Source organism: Euleptes europaea, chromosome 1 (genome assembly GCF_029931775.1).
Source record: "Euleptes europaea isolate rEulEur1 chromosome 1, rEulEur1.hap1, whole genome shotgun sequence".
Lineage (NCBI taxonomy): Eukaryota > Metazoa > Chordata > Lepidosauria > Squamata > Sphaerodactylidae > Euleptes > Euleptes europaea.
In genome coordinates this window covers 53,378,288-53,394,054 of record NC_079312.1, presented here as the reverse complement: position 1 = coordinate 53,394,054, position 15,767 = coordinate 53,378,288, and positions in this window count along the sequence as shown.

Here is a 15,767-nt window from a genome sequence, read left to right as displayed (position 1 = left end):
CATCCTCCTGCTGTATGTCATCTTGAAAGTATATCTCTTCAGAAGGGGGCCTGCATCTCACTGCAATTTCCCTTTTGTTCCTTTATTTTCTGGCTAATTAACCGTTTCCTGTTTTCTCTGGGGGGGGGGTTCTTTTTTCTCCCAACACTCATGAATGAGCATTTGAATATTGGGGCAGGGAATTAAAAGTATTGTGTATTTTTTACTTCCAGCAAGCCAAAGTCACCATCAAAATGTTATATGTATTGTTTGGTATTGCTATGACTATTACAAAATAACTACCAGGAAAAAAAATGAAAAGTCTTGCTTCAAAGCCAAAACAAAACAAAACATTCTCTCCTCTCTACAAGAGCTGATAATCAAGTAAGATAACTGTCAAGAAAACAGGAAGTAATAAGTTTGATATCTTAGGGGGGGGGAGTTGTTTTCCCTCCAGGCATTTTCTCCAAGGTTTTAGAGATAGCTCATTAATTTGTCAAAGATCCTTGGTGTGTGGGTCTTTGCCTAGATTGGAGGGCATCTTCTAAGCCAGATTCAGAATTTAAACCAGAAGCTCCTCAATCAAATAAAGGGGTCATTGGATCCATTTTATATTGCATAGTTGACAAGATGTATGAGTTGCAAAATTCAAGTTCATAATAAAAACAGTCAAAACATCTAAGGAAAATACTCAAAATTTTTCTATAAATATATCTTCTGCAGGACAGAGGTATATGTTTAAAATGTAGCCCCAACGTCTCAGAATCTGGCAAAGTGAGCTTTGACTCAAGAAAGCTTACTACCTTGCAGAATTCTGTAGGTCTTTCAGGCGCTACTTAGCTCAACATCTCAGACAATATCTCCCATAATTCCAGAGCTCTCTTTCAACTTAAATGGGAGGCCTGTCTGCTGGCCCATTTCATAATGTACTTTACATTAATGCAATCAGATACCAAGAGTTGAGTATCCAATGATCATGTATCAACAGATCATAGGAACGTTTCTTTACCTAAAACCAAAGAATCAACATGGAGGAAACGGAAGAGATGTTGAACAAGCACCAGTTATCATCATCATTTTGATATTCCTGCCAGGAAGGAGAGGAGCTACATAATGGAAAAAGTCCCCCTGCGTACAAAACAGTAAGGAAATGAATGGTAAGAGTTCTACAAGGGCATCAATGTAAATACTCAAAAGGAAGAATATTAAACTGTGGCCTGTATCCTACCGCTCTGCTAACCAAAGTTTAAAGACTTCCTCCAGCTTAAGTTAGAGGCCAAGTTCCTTAGGCTGGAAAAGCTTCCTTCAACCTAAGGCAGGATACCGCCCAGTTCACCCTAAAAAGACTGAATTCTTTATAATCATGGAAATAGAACTTTGTCTCTTCTTTGCTCACAAGACCTTCACACCACTAGTGAGAAGTCCCACAAAGACCTTGGTATGCCTTATTACTCAGATAGGGAGCTCAGTGTAATTGTAGCTACCTTATTCATCAACAACTTTTCTTTTGCATTTTTCCATATTCATCACCTGTCGTTCAGGACAGTGATTACAAACCTATTGATCTACAATCTCTTTCCTTTCTTATTGAAAGATGAATACCAGTAGCCCAGAAACAAGTTGAACCAGGGTGAAGAGGGCAAGTATATTGCACTTTTGACATATGCCTTTAAAAAACAACAACCAGCAGCTTTTCAATAAATGGCCCTAACCACATTATCATTCAGCTCATGCATTAATCATAACCACATTATAATGTCAAGTCTCCAAAGGCCAACTGCCTTGATCTCACTTTGGTGACCAACATTGTAAAGGGCAGGATTCTTCCATGTGGAATACATGAGCATTGCTGAGCATATTTAATAGCCTGGAACTACAGCTTTATGTAGTTCATTATTAGTGCAACCCTAAGCAATGGTGTTTGAAAGGTGTAACTCTGATTAGGATACACTGTCGCTCTTTTGCTTCTGACTGCCCGGTTTGTCTCTTACCTTTTTGCACCTGTTTTCCTCCATTTGAGTTTAGTTATAGATTTTTCTGGCTGCTGGCTGAGCTCATTGGAACAACTGATGAAAAGTTTCATTGATGACGCTGAGTCAAAAGCTTTGCTCTACAAAATGAAAAATATGTAGCAATGCTTTTAATTGCATCAACTAAGTTTTTAATAATAGAGGTTGCAAACGTTTGAGTTATGCAGTGCTTTTCTTCTGTTAGACGATCAGAAAGGGGGAATGTGTGGAAAATACACACACACACACACACACACACACACACAGAGGCTACTTTATGCTGAGAACCTTCCTGCACTTACCTGATTGGCAGCTCAGGAGCGCTGTCAGTCCTGATGGAATAAAATCATGGATTCTAAAATCAAACACCTGGCACCTTTGAGGTCTTCAGCATCTTTGGTAGGGAAGGATGGAGTGTTACTTATTAAGAAGCTTTTTAAACAAGACTGGAAACTATTAATCCAAGATGCCAGACAGAAATGTTCCCTGCTCGACTGGGGAATCAAATACTTAGCCGAATTTGAATTCCCATTTTATCTTTGTATTCTGATGCCCTAAATTAAGACGGTCATATATACTTCCTTGCTGTAATGTGCTACCTCCAGCACAGATGAAGGGGTGTTTTGCTGGGATTCCTCCAGAATGACATTTTTGCAATTTCTCCTTGTCAAAGGTTGACTCATTATTGCATATTCTCCTTCATTGTCCCAAACACACTGTTGCCAGGGAGAAATTTTTCACAAAATGGCTGTTCTGGTACTCATAAATTAAGATAATTTCTGAGTGGCTTTTATAAAGCATGCATGGTTGATGTTGCAAAAAAATTATTTCTGTTGTTTTTAAATCTTAAATATTTTCTTGGTGTATGTCTTTTGGACTGTTAAACCTGAATAAAGTGAAAGTGATACTGGTATTGACAAGGATTCTCTCATGTGTATCCAGATTTGGAATATACCCGAAAAATACAGATAAGGTATTTGGGGGGGGGGGTATATTTTCAGACTGTATATATCTGAGTGCACATCCTTAGTAAGGAGTTCTATTGCATCTCTGTGTGGAAGTGAATGGATTGCTTAGTCATAGTCATTGTAGAATGACCACTCCTGATAGGACTGGTCTTTTTGTCTCCTGTTACTACATGTGGCACCTAGGGTTGTCAGCTCCAGGTTGGGAAATACCTGGAGATTTTGCAGGTGGAGTCTGAAAAGGGTGGGGTTTGGAGAGGGGAGGGACTTCAATGCCATGGTATCCAATTGCCAAAGTGGCCATTTTCTCCAGGGGAACTGATTTCTATTGCCTGGATATCAGTTGTAATAGTGGGAGATCTCCAGCCACCACCTGGAGGTTGACAACCCCAGTGGTACCTTAGACATGCATCTGTGTGAACTGGCCTATCTTTTGATCTGATCCTAGTTTCACACAAGGCTATCTTAAGCATATGAAGAAAGCTTTCTTCTGCTGCCTCTTCCTACTAGTTGCTGGTGACTTCGGTTTTACACCTGGCTTGAAAGAAATATGTAAAATTTAGGCAATGATCAACATAAGGGGTAATTAAGGAACAGTTTGATGGCCAGGTAAAAGGAGAGGTTTGCTTCTCTCAGCAGTGGTTAATTTTTCACTGTGGACATGACGAAATTATGCAGAATGATGACCAATCCTCTCCTTTCTCTGCTGACTCTCAGCCTTTGCATTTTAGATGGCCCAAAGCTCTTTTCCTGGGCTTCAAGAGACTGGCACAGAGCAGATGGTCTCAGTTACCAAGATGAAGGGGAAAAGAAAAAGAACAACAAAATGGATGCCTGATGGCAAACACTCTACATGAGTCAAAACTCCAAGTTTGCCTCTTTCAGTGACATATATGGTGGACATTTCAGGGGTGGGGGAAGAATTCCTACCTATATGTCTATTTATTTTGTAGTATTTGTTATCTGTTTCTCCAAAACATATCCATGGAGGCTTACAACAAAAAGAGTCAGTATATATATATTGTGCCGTCAAGTCACAACTGTCTTATGGCAACTCTGTAGGGTTTTCAAGGCAAGAGATGTTTGGTGGTGGTTTTCCATTGCCCTGCCTATGTGTAGCAACCCTGGTATTCCTTGATGGTCTTCTGCCCAAATACTAACCAGGGCTGACTCTGTTTAGCTGCTGAGATCTGACGAGATCAGGCTAGCCTGGGGCTATTCAGGTCAGGGCAATATTATATATGCAGTATATTAAAAACATTAAACCCAATAAAACCCAATACATTAATAAAAACAGCAGCATAAAAGCACATTACAGCAATTCAATAAAATTAATTAGGACAAACTAGCTGCAATCTGAGGTAAGCAGCATCTGGTACAATTCAGCAGCAAACCCAAGTCCATAAAGTAAGGGAAAACGAAAACCCAAGACACTGCTTAATCAGCAAAGATGCCTCCTATCTTCTGAAAGTCAGCCTTGCGTATAAGAATAATCTATGCCTCCAATTTTAATTCAGATAAGGTGCTCCTCAGATATTCACAGTTTGCAGAACGATTGCAATAGTGTAGCGGCTGGTACTTCTTTGGAGATCGGCAGCATGATCTCAACACAGCAACAAAACACGCAAAAATGAGCTGCTGTGGACACCTTAAACCCCCCCCCCCCGCCGCCGCCGCCTCCATCTCAATACATTTGTGACTGTAGGCAAGCAACCGTCTCTCTGCACTCCAAGGCTGATTTACATTTTACACAGCAGGTGTGTTTGCCTTGCGCACACCTCTGTTTGCCACAATGCATGCCATAGGGTGATGGAGTTCTCCAATTATGGAACACACCAACCTCTTTCTCTTAAACTGCATCTGCTGGAAAGAGATACATTCATCACGTTTATTTCTTCCTCCTCCTCCTCCTCCTCTTCTCCGTGATCCATGCTCATTAAAATTTCATTGGAAGCTTTATGTGCTCTGGCTGAAAACAGCGTCCGGTCAATGTGGTGCTGGAGACAGGGAGGGAGGAGAGCTGGTGTGTCAAACTGGCAGATCTGGAGCAGTAAGCATTTATGCAATGAATGACCTTTCTGGGGACAGCTTTGGAGGGAATTAACTATCCCGCCTTTGAATTTTTTATGCTTTGTGACACAGCCTGCATGGAACAGAGTTACAGCAAAAGTGACAACAGCATACAATGCAAAATGTGTGGGACGGTTACTTGGACTCTTCCACCAGGTCTGGCTGCTTCTCTTGCAACTGTGCAGCCTCCAATGTACCACCAGTAGTCTACAAAAGGCATCCTTGAGCACATGAACACATGAAGCTGCTATATACTAAATCAGACCCTTGGTCCATCAAAGTCAGTATTGTCTATTCAGACTGGCAGCGGCTCTCCAGGGTCTCAGGCAGGGGTCTTTCACATCACCTACCTGCCTAGTCCCTTTAACTGGAGATGCCTCCTGGGACCTTCTGCATGCCAAGCAGATGCTCTACCACTGAGACATGGCCCCTCCCAAATTCATAGGCGCTTCCCTCCTTCCCCGATGATGCATGACCCAGGTTGATTTAATGACGAATTAAATGCTGTTTGCCCAAGGTGACTGTTCACACGATTTCCTGTCCATGTAAACAACTTACTCAGACTAATGATGTCAGTTTTAGCCCGTTGTTGTCTGAATATGCTACTTAACTTGCAGTCAGACATAACTTTGAGAATGTCATAAATCCTCCTAGACAGAGAGGCAAGGCTGGGGAATAATGGCTTTGGTGATGCATGAAATGCCACCGGGAATGAGCTACTGGAACTCTTAATGTCAGAGTCAGCTTTCACTTGGCAACAGAAGCAGAGGAAAGCTAGTCATATGGCCATCCTACTCTGAACCAGGTGGGTTCTGGAATCATTGGTGGCTTGGGCAAAATTGATAGGGAGGGTCAGTTTCAAAGGTTGATAGACTATTTCCCTGAGGAAGAAATTGTTTTCTCGGTCCCTGCCATACTCACAAATGCATATATCCCTTCCCCCCATCAATCAACCAATCAATCACTTTCCCCTTTTCTAAACGCTATGAAATTTTACATAATTTCCTGTAATGAGACAGTTTTTTAAGCATTTCAGGCACTAAGTGACCACAGACATATATAACTCACACACAAATCGGGCTTGTAGAGTTTGATGTGTAGTAAAAACTTTGCATCTCAATATGGCTACAGTTAGTTGGGTTGTGACTCAGTCCCACTGAAAAGAATGGAATGTAAATGATCCTGACTAATTTACTTCATAGTGTTTGATCATGACTGGGGTGCTCGAACTCCCGTCAGGTTCGGCTCACATCCTGTTCACCGATCATGAGCAGGGACCCAGTATTTTTGACAATTGGTTTGATAGTTTGTCAATCTGTTGGTGGGTTTTCAGCATTCTTTCCTAACTGTGCAGTATAGCACAACTGGCTTTTTGCACTTGCTCTCAAAGCCCATTATCTGAGGAAGTGACCTGTGACTCATGAAAGCTCTGACCCTACCAGAAATTTTGTTAGTCTTTAAGGTGCTACTGGGATCTGTGTTGGGATCGGAGCTTTTCAACCTGTTCATCAATGACCTGGAGTTGGGGATAAACAGTGAAGTAGCCAAGTTTGTAGATGACACCAAATTATTTAGGGTGGTTAAAACAAAATCGGACTGTGAAGAGCTCCAGAAGGATCTCTGCATACTGGAAGAATGGGCATTAAAATGGCAAATGAGATTCAATGTGAGTAAGTGTAAAGTGATGCATATTGGGACAAAAAATCCCAACTTCACATATACACTGATGGGATCTGTGCTGGCAGCAACAGACCAAGAAAGGGATCTTGGGGTGGTAGTGGATAGCTCAATGAAGATGTCAACCCAGTGTGTGGCTGCTGTAAAAAAGGCAAATTCCATGCTGGCCATAATTAGATGAGGAATAGAGAATAAAACTGCTGATATCATACTGCCCTTGTACAAATCTATGGTGAGACCACACTTGGAATACTGTGTACAGTTCTGGTCACCACACCTAAAAAAGCATATTACAGAGCTTGAGAAAATGCAGAAAAGAGCAACCAAAATGATTAGGGGACTAGAGCAACTGTCCTATGGGGAGCGGTTAAGACGCTTAGGGCTGTTTAGCTTGGAAAGAAGGCGGCTGAGGGGAGACATGATAGAGGTCTATAAAATTATGCATGGTTTGGAGAGAGTGGACAGAAAGAAGTTTTTCTCCCTCTCCCATAATACTAGAACACGGGGTCATCTCTGCTAAAGCTGGAGGGTGAGAGATTCAAAACAGATAAAAGGAAGTATTTTTTCACACAACGCATAGTTAAATTGTGGAACTCCCTGCCCCAGGATGTGGTGATGGCTGCCAGCTTGGAGGGCTTTAAGAGGGGAGTGGACATATTCATAGAGGAGAGAGGTATTCATGGCTGTTAGTTAGAATTGATACTAGTCATGCTGCATACCTATTCTCTCTAGTATCAGAGGAGCATGCCTATTATTTTGGGTGCGGTGGAACACAGGCAGGATGGTGCTGCTGCACTCATCTTGTTAGTGGCTTCCTAGAGGCACCTGGTTGGCCACTGTGAGAACAGACTGCTGGACTTGATGGGCCTTGGTCTGATCCAGAAGGGCCTTTCCTATGTTCTTATGTTCTTACTGGACTCTTGCTCTTTTTCGCTGCTACGGACAGACTAACAAGGCTACCCATCGTTATATAGCCCAAGATTAGTTTGATTACACCCCCACCCTTGCTGCATAACTGCTCCGCTCAGCTGACAATTGTTTAAATAGACAATTAGACTATCCTACCCTTTGGTGTTCATGAAGGTAATCCTTAATGGCACTAACAGCTGCTGATTGGTTTGAACTAGCAGCATCTTTATGCATGCACTGTGTTGCAAAATTTGGATGCAAATGCTTTTGGCTCCTCCCTCCCAGCTGTAGCCAGGTGAGTACTAGGATTGCCAACCTCCAGGTAGTGGCTGGAGATCTCCTGGAATTAGATCTCTGTACTAATTCTTCCTTCTTCTTCCATATTAACATCATAATCATACAGGGTTGAAGCCTAAGGTGTAATATCATTAGCAGATGAAAATTTTGTTTTAGTCTTAAGAGAGGGGAGAGGAAATCTCCAGGATCAGTTCACCTGGAGAAAATGGCTGCTTTGGAAAGTGGATTCTATTGTATTATACCCCATTGAAGTCCCTCCCCTCCCCAAACCCCACCTTCTTCAGGCTCTGCCCCCCAAATCTCCACCTATTTCCCAACCCAGAGTTGGCAATCCTAGTGACGACAGAGGCCCCAGTAGGAACCAGGAGAAAAAGCCATGTCCTTGGAGTGCTTTCTACAGCCACAAACTGATCTGGTAGAGGAGCCGGCTTAGAGATAAGCATTATACTCTTGCAATTCTTCTAAAAAGCAACCCTTCCCATTTTCACTTCCAGGATCATCTACTTCTGTGTAATTCTAGTATTGCACCCAAGGTTGTATCTCAACAATGTATTCTTGACATTTCTAGCTGAAATAAAAATGAGTGCTGCTTTTACTTGCCTTTGCTAGTTTGCTTCCAAGCTTCCTCCCACCCTGTCAAAAATTTATACATTTTGTATCTTGTTCTTAGTGTACCAGTTTTGCATGAGCAAGATGGATTATCTGCAACCTCAGGGCACTGCCCACTAGGAAGTCCTCTTCCGTAAGCCCCACCGAGTGGAACAAGAACTGTGCAAGAGCACAAATCAGCATATTCATGTTATTATTGTTATGGATACGGCTGGCAACAATGCACAGCATAGGGACCTTCCACATAATCTTAGTTTTCAGTCAAAGCCATTGGAAAAGTAAGCAGTAACTGGCAGACCCATTGTGCAGGCAAAAACTTCCATCGTTGAGTTCTGGAATGACTTTATGAGTGGGAGGAAGATAATCTTACATCAGTGGTTCTCAACCTTCCTAATGCCGCGACCCTTTAATACAGTCCCTCATGTTGTGGTGACCCCCAACCATAAAATTATTTTCGTTGCTACTTCATACCTGTAATTTTACAGGTACACTGTTTATTAACTTAATAAACTTAATAATACACACGCTGACTTGGATCATTCATCCCCCCCCTTTCCTCAATGCCTTTTAACAACCATTCATGCACGGGAGGTTTTGCCTTGGATTTGCTGCTTTCTAGATGCACATTTTCCCCATCTGCATTCTCAAAACTCTGCAGGGGGGCTTACTGTTGAGTTTTGAGAATCTGGATGGGGAAAATGTGCATCTGAGTGGCAAATCCAAGGCAAAACCTCCCATTCATAAATGGCCAATAACCCCCCATGCAGAGTTTGGAGAATCTGGCTGGGGAAAATGTGCATCTGAATGGCAAATCCAAGGCAAAACCTCCCATTCAGAAATGGCCAATAACCCCGTCCTGGGTCGCCCTCCTGCCAACCCTGACCCCAGCGCCCCAGGCAGGAGAAGAGGGAAGAGCCCTCGAGCCTCCACTCACCGGGAGAGCAGTCGGGAGAGGCGGCGAATGGCAGCTGGCTAGAGCCCCCTCCCAGCGTCCGGGGGGGCGGGCCAGAAGCCCCCACAACCGCCGACAGGCCCGCTCGTCAGCTGGCGAGCGGGAGAACTGGCCCGGGCGGACCACGCCCAGCCGACAGGGCGCCACAGCAGCCGCGACGTTCCCCGGCCCCCAGGCTGGCCAGCCAGCCGGGTCCCCGGGGAGAGGCCAAACAGCCCGCCCATCAGCTGGCCGGTGGAGGGGGGAGCGCACTGGGAGAGGGAGGCGCCAGAGCGGCAGGCAGTTTAGAGCGGCTCAGGCGACCCCTGTGAAAGGGTCGTTCGACCCCCAAAGGGGTCGCGACCCACAGGTTGAGAACCGCTGTCTTATATTGTTGCTTGTAAGTTTGAATGAGAAATTCAAGCAGGATTCTTCAAACTAGGGACCAATTCTTTCCCAGCTCATCAATGCACTGAAATGGGTATATCGTTTTAACTATATATGTGCCACATTGCTTGAGGCTCTTCAACCAATTTCTGCATATTTTCTCTGTAACTATTGTTTCTCAGTGCTCTGTTTCAAACATTCTTCATTGCTACTTAAAGCATCAATATGAATTGTCCTCGTAATGCCACAACTAATACTATTTCCCAAAGGACAATGAGTATCAAGATCCACCACAGTCATTATCCATCCTTGTTATCACACCTCTATACTAATTCTTCCTTCTTCTTCCATATTAACACCATCATCATACAGGGTTGAAGCCTGAGGTGTAATATCATTAGCAGATGCAAATTTTGTTTTAGTCTTAAGAGAGGGGAGGAAATCTAGTACAACAGAAGGCCTCCGTGCATACAAATGAGGTCAACGAGTAATTATGAAATGTAATCGTCATTCCTAAGTGTGAGATTTGCACAGCTATTATGCATTCCGCATTCTGGGAGGGCTTGGTAAATAAATATCAATTACAGATACCTACCATCTCGAGCTAATTTCCAAAGCAAGAGGAATTCATTTGCCCTGCTTTGCAAAACGATAGCAGGATTTATGCTACTGCCTAGTTCCCTAACAGCCTTCCCAGCCAACGAAAAGCAACATTTGCAGCCTGAATTATCGCTGACTTTATTGACGATACATTGCGTAGCAGATGCTCTTTTGCAAAAGTGTCTTTATGAAATGATCCTTTTGGAAGATGTTGAGATTGGATGAGGAATAGCTCTAAGCTTTTGTATTGTTAGCTGCTAAGATTTTTCTCACGTGCTTTCAGGAAGATGCCCTGGGGAACAAATTTACTCTTTGAATTCTCAACATTCTTGCCATTGAATCCTCCTTTAGTGCCAGCACACCATCATGTTTTGTGGTGCTGCTCAGGTATAGTGTTGGGTATGTCCCTTTTCAAACATTTAAATACTGCAAGCCTTTTGATCAGGTTAATAAGCAGCAACTGAAGATAATGGAGAGAACCCCACTGGAAATAGAGGAAGTGAAAGTTGGACTAGGAGGTCAGAGTTCAAATCCATAAAACTTGTTGGGTAGCCTTGAGTAAGTATTTGTCTCACATGCTGTCTGTATGTCTGTCTCTGTCTCTCATGTTTGCTCATGCTCTTTCTAGGGTTGCCAGTCTCCAGGTTCTAGCTGGAGATCTCCTGCTATTACAACTAATCTCCAGCCAATAGAGATCAGTTCACCTGAAGAAAATGGCCGCTTTGGCAGTTGGACTCTATGGGGAATTTTTCATGGAGATTTGCTGCTGTTTCGACACTGATTTTCGTCGGAGTCAAATTTTGGTTATTCACTGCAGATCCGGCTTTTCCCTGATAGAGGTATAAAAGCCGCGTTATGTCAGCGGCAAACCAAACCACTTCTGAGCCGTACTTTCCAGTAGAAGCACGTTTTGTTGCTCGGATGCCCATGAAAAAATGTTTGCTTCGGTTCCGCTGTCCCTCCCCGTGACGTCTCCTTTCTCCTCCCCCAAGAACGGTGATTGGCTGGAGTTTCGCGCTCGGACAAGAATACCGCCCCTTTTTCTGCCTGCCTGCCTGCCTGCAAAGAGTAGTGGCACTTCTCTCCCTCCATCCCGGAGGCTGGCAGGCGGGCAGGCGGCACGCCTTCCCCGCCCCTCGCCCGGGATGGGTCTTGGAGCTGGGCCCACACCTCCAAGCCCAGGGGGACATCGGATGGACGGCTCCAGGGGGAGACCAGCGGGGCCACACCATGTGCTCCTCGCGCGCTGGGGGTGGTGGTGGTGGCAGCTCGGTCTAGGGCAGCTGGACCTGTGGGGGGGATGTTCAAGGGAAGGGGCTGTTGGCCCCTCTACCCCAGCGGGGAGGGGGGATTTTTGAGAATTCGGATGGGAAAAATGTGCATCCTGAGAGGGAAAACCCAAGGCAAAACTCCCTCCCATCACTCTTCTGAAGAGGGGCGGCCAGCCTGCTCTTATCTCCCTCCTCTCTCTTGATGCACTGTGGCCAGATCATGGCCAGCACGCAAGCCAGGGGCCTTCTTTCCTCCCCCCCCCCGCCATGCACACTGGCTAGATCGGGGCTGGCGCACAAGCTAGGAGCCCTCCTGTCTCTCACGATGCAATGTGGCCTTCTTTCCTCTCCCCCAGCCATTCCTCTCCCATTTCAGCTAAACACTTCTCTGGGCACATGGATGCAATTCCTGCCCCCCCCCCATCCTGTCTATCATTAAAGGGCAATGGGTTCCACACCTATAGAAAATAGAGGGAAGCTTTGAGGAAAGCGCTGCCTTGCCCCCCCCCCCCAATTTGGAATCTGACTGTTCCAAAAGCAGAAAAGAGCAAGGGTGGAAGAAAAGTGGAGGAGACCAGAGGGACTGGTGCTTGTTTTTTGCGCTGGGGCTGGTGAACCGCATGAGGTAATCTGCTGGGCGGAGCTGGGGGCAGGCATAAACAATGAGCCTGTTGGAAGGGGAGGCCTCCTGCAAAAGGGACAGACCAAACCATTGTCAAATACAGCGTGCTTTGTTCCCATGAAAAACCAAAACTACATCGAGATAGACAGGGATAAATTGCGGCCATGAAAAAAACATTTAAATCATGTGTGTTTTTAGTCCGTGGCAAAACAGAAGCAAAATCTACCGTGAAAAATGCCCCTATGGCATTGAAGACCCTCCCCTCCCCAAACCCTGCCCTCCTCAGGCTCTGCCCCAAAAACCCTCCGCCGGTGGTGAAGAGGAACCTGGCAACCCTAGCTATTTCTCACCCTTGCTCTCTTGCTCTCTGCCTAACTCACTTCACAGGGTTCTTGCAAAGATAAAATGGAATAGGATCATGTATGCCATAGGACACAAATCTATTAATAGTAATAGCAGTAATAATTATAATAAATAATAGTAATATTTAGGAGGTCCTCCCAGTATGAGGACTTAACAAGAACGGAACATTGTTCAAAGATTACATCAGGAATTCAAGAAGCATGCCATGTCTAGTTGAAGTGGAGGAGTGGAATATCAAACCATCTCTATGCTTATGGATGGTTTAGAGACCCTTGAGCAAATGGGAGACACTTCTACTCATGTGAGACAGAGCCATGATTTATATGGATTCAGTGTCCTAATTGCAACTTCCTTTGCCCCGGGGAGGGGCTGTGGCTCAGTGGTAGAGCATCGGCTTGGCATGCAGTCCCAGGTTCAATCCCCAGCATCTCCAGTTAAAGAGACTGGGCAAGTAAGTGATGTGAAAGACCCCTGCTTGAGACCCTGGACAGGCGCTGCCAGTCTGAATAGACAGTACTGACTTTGATGGACCAAGGGTCTGATTCAGTATAAGGCAGCTTCATGTGTTCACATCCCACACTGTTCCTGAGGGATTCCCAACCAGCTGAGTTCCACATGTGATTCTTATGTTCCAGTTCCAAAATTTATGTCTGTCTTTGAGAACATATCTGTAAGAGAGACAGTATGGTGCAGTGGTAGGAATGTTGGGCTTGGAATGGGGGATCTGTGTTTAAGCCGCTATTCAGGCATGAAACTCTCTGAGGATATCTGGGTTCAAAGTGCCCACTCAGCTCACTAGCACAGTCATTCTCTCTCAACCTCAGTCTCACAGGGTTATTTTGAGGATAAAATGAGGAAGGGGAGTCCCATGTATGTCACCCTGAGGTCCTTGGAGGAAGGGCCAAACCAAAATGTACTAAAAAAATAGTGTTGGATAGTATTATCTGAGTGAATGAAATCCTAAAAGGTCTGGCAATATCAGCCTCTAACAGAGCACCAATGGACAGTAGAAGAACATGTTTTCAGTTGTTAGGCACTTAGTTATTACTGATACCAGTACAATATGGCCATGCATATTGTTCAAGTGAGAAATGTCATTAAAACTTGTCAATCTTCTTTCAAGTTTCATGGTCATCTGCCTAAAACCTGGATGTTGTCTTTTGTGGCACTCACTATTACTCAAAACCTAAATGCATCCATATATTAAGATAAAAAAGAAGATATTATGGAACCTGAAGTCAGCATAGATCCAACAGCAAAGTGCTACTTGCTCTGATCACTAAACCCACCACTTTCATTAGAGAGCACTCACATAGTGCTGACTTTCATCTTTCACAAATACAGTGACAAGATTTCACACCTGCAAAGGAGAACAGACTAAAACAGAAATGAATAAACAAATACACAAGACGATCAAAAGGGAACAATAAAAAAGATATTCCTAAATATTTGGACAACAATGCAACCAAAGTTGAAGTATTCTGTAGAGGCACGCTTTTGGAGAGATGAGGTTTGTGGCACTATTACTAAAAAAAAAGTAAGGGTAAAGGTAGTCCCCCGTGCAAGCACTGGGTCATTACTGACCCATGGGGTGACATCACATCATGATGGTTGCTATGTTGAGACTTGGTGGTACTCCTGAGAAGTTGGGACTGTCCATTGATATGGATTATGGCAGATCAATTGTCCCACATGTTAGTCTGCCACTCTCACCCTTGATGCTGGTGGTTTCAATAGCTGGACTCTTCCCCAACCAATGATAACAAGTTCCCAACCAACAATAAAGGCTTCGCTTCTGGATCTACAGCCAATTGAGAATAACTTGGGCAGCACAGATAACTTTCCTTGGGACAGACTTAGTTGCTAAGGAATAATGAGAAGCTTTATCCCTGATCATACTTTTGCAGTGCAGTAGGTGAAACTAACTCCTCATTGAAAAAAGGAGTATATTGGTGATGACCACATGTAGCATGTAGTATGTTGGTGATGGTCAAATGTTTGTAAAGTTCTATCTGAGAGTACTCGATTGGTTATGTCTGTTTTACACTTGCAAATATCACTGGATGTTTCAGTCATTGAGTAATGAATATGCAAGTGCCAAGTCTACTTTAGTTGTGGCTTCCTAGCTTCAGATACAATGAGATGTCAGGCAAAAGCAGATAGAGCATGCCCTAAGGAATTGGTGCACTTCTTGGCAACAACTTTCTAAGGTGCTGAGTCCTTCCTGCCAACAGGCAGAAAATTGTGATCATATTTTGGCTGGAGTGGAGGAATCCTAGATTGTAAACTGGAAACAGAAACAAGCACTACTGTCTGACATTTACTTTGGAATTATATTTCTCTAAGTACTGAGAAAGAGAGCCCCATGGCTCTGCAGTGGTAAGCTGCAGTACTGCAGTCAAAAGCTCTGCTCACAACCTGAGTTCGATCCCGACGGGAGTCGGGTTCAGGTAGCGGGCTCAAGGTTGACTCAGCCTTCCATCCTTCCAAGACTGGTAAAATGAGTACCCGGCTTGCTGGGGGTAAAGGGGAAATGACTGAGGAAGGCACTGGCAAACCACCCTGCAAACAAACTCTGCCTAGTAAACGTCAGGATGTGCCGACACCCCATGGATCAGGAATGACCCGGTGTGAAGGGAAGGCACATAGCAAGTGCCTTGATAGAAAACACACACAACTGTATCTTGATTGTTGAGAGAACCAGCTCTGCCATCTGAGTGGAGCTCTCAGGTTTTTATTAAGAAAGACACATAATGAATAGCCAGGTTGATCAGTATTTTAGACAATGGAACTTAGGCAAGGCATACTAAGATCAATGATTAATGAGATCAAAAGGAAAGAAAGACAATGACACATTCCTTTCTGAAGACAGCATTCCTTAAGCAAACACTGGCTGTCTGTTACATAGGATGAGTTGATTACCCGAAGCTAATCCCTTTAAGGTTACTACATTGAGGTAAGGAGGTCACTATACAGTCAGTGAACTTTGGCCAGGAGCATTTCAGAGGCCTAGAGCTTGTTGCGAACCAATATTTCAATAAGGCAAGAATCAGGGTTCTGTGGAACCAATATTAAAAT